Here is a 2,259-nt window from a genome sequence, read left to right on the forward strand (position 1 = left end):
TAACCAACCAGAAGGCATACAGGAGTAGAGTCTGGTCCTACCTCTCCTCTCATCAAAGGAAGGCACGGGAAGCAAGGGAGCTCCCACTTTTCTCAGAGTCAGCCCCTGGAGTTTGCCCTGTAGTGTAAGCAGGGCTGTCCATCAGAAAGTTCGTTAATCTACTTAATACCTGTATGTGGGTTCAGTTCTTAATTTTCTTTATTAGGCTTGGTTCATTTATCTTTATTTTCTTCAGAGAGTCAGGATTCCAGGTTTTTAAAACCCATGTGGGCGGCCCAGAGTATGCACCAGGGCAGAGCTCCTACCCTACTAGGTGGGACCCACGGGCACCTCCATGTTGTCTGACCCCTTGCAGGCCAGCAGTACCGGCCCTCCATTCCTGAGACCCCCACAGAGCAGCCTTGGTCCTAGCAGCACAGGTGAGTGGAAATGAGTGAGCTGTGCCCTGCCCCTCAGAGGTTCCGACCTCTCTCCATCAGTCTTCCCAGGATCGCAGGCTGGTGAGCGCCACATTGCACTGAGCAGACTCCGCTGGCGGCCTCAGAGCAGTTCGAGGCTGTGTTTAGGCACTTGTTCCGCAGGGCAGTTGGGCTTATGGAGCTGACAATGCACGGGAGGTCCACGCACCCCAGCAAGGACCCTCGAGGCCTCAAGAGGCCAGGGTTGCTTCGGGGATGCAGCCAGCTGCTCAGCATCAGCCAAACACTATTGAAGAGGGATGGGTCTTGGACTCGGCCAGGGAGAGCCCCAGACATGTGTCTTTGTGCTGGGGCAGATAGCCAGGACCATTGGAGTCGGTTCAGATGAAGCCCGGGGCCAGGCAGACGTGTGAATGGGGTTCATTTGGCATTGAACTATGGCGAGACAGTGGCAGCCCAAGGTCTTTGCCACGCCTTCTCTAGGAAGCAACTTGTTGGTCACCCCTGGGAGTAGGACCAAGGCAGCCCACCACTAAGAGGAAGACTTCTGTCCCCTGGAATTAGGACCAGCTGCCAGCATGTTAGGACAAGGAAATCATGTATAAAGAGTGCCTTTCTTATACGAAGGTGGGCTCTGAGGGCAGTGGATACTGGGAGGGCGTGCTGGGAGAGGCTTTGTGCCTGCAGATGGTGTGGGCACTGCAGAAGTGAAGGTGACAAAGGGGACAGATCCCAACTAGGCAGGAGGCGTGGGCACACACAACATGGACAGCTTGTGGTCATTCCCAATTTCCATTTCAGTTTTTGGTGATTTCCCTAAATTTATGTTTCACCCATTCCATGGTCTGAGTATTAATAGGTTGTTTGCAATTATTTCTTTTGATTTTGAGTCATGTCCCATCAGCAAATGTGGGTCCCCAAAGCTTTACTCTATCCACTTCTTTAAAATTGACTCTACTTTAAGAAGGCAGCTTCTCTCAATCATATTTTGAATGTCTTGTTATCTGAGGGATTCCTCTTATGGCACTACATTAAGCAAAGTTCTGCTGCCAGTCATAAGATTTTCCATGAATAATCCTCAGAAATGGACAGCTTCGTCCTTTTCTGTCATCTGCTCTTAGTCTGAAGCTTCTTTACCAGGCGTGACATTGGTATTTGAAATACCAGTGACATAGCTTCCAGTATCACAGCAACATGCAAACCACCACAGTATGACAAATTGGTAAGCTTATTTTAGCATCTATAAATCCTATATTGCCTAACACTTAAATGTAATTCAAACATAAATGAAAACTATTAAATGCCCACTTTAAGAGAGTGAGAAGGAATCCTTGTGGCTTATTGTGGTAGTTACATAATCTTGTAAAGTGAAGAGTGAAGGGCCAGAGTCTACCCTGTCCATCAGGTTACAGGCTGATGATTCCTCCTTGTGGGTAAGGTCTGCTCATGAGGATTCTAGGAACTTCCTCTCTCTCTGCTTCACTTCCCTGTTGACAAGCCATGTGGAGCCCACTGTGACCTGAGCAAGCCATGCAGCTAAGACCTGCCAGGGCCTGTGATGTGTCCACTGCCCTTGGCACTACAAGACTTTGCACTCACTGGCCTGTGAAATTCCTGCATTCTGCATCATTACATATGCTGCGTGAGTCTGAAGAGGAATTTACAGACTTGCATTAGACTTATTGGCTAATATCAATCAGACTTATGGACTTGATCTGGGCTGGCATGCTTCTTTAATATACAATTACTCATTGGTAGAAAGCTCTTTCTTATACATATGTGAGTGTCTGGATTTGTTTCTCTAGTCAACCCAGTCTAACACGCTTATTAAATGAAGCTC

Source organism: Tenrec ecaudatus, chromosome 4, assembly GCF_050624435.1.
Source record: "Tenrec ecaudatus isolate mTenEca1 chromosome 4, mTenEca1.hap1, whole genome shotgun sequence".
In the NCBI taxonomy this organism is placed as follows: Eukaryota; Metazoa; Chordata; class Mammalia; order Afrosoricida; family Tenrecidae; genus Tenrec; species Tenrec ecaudatus.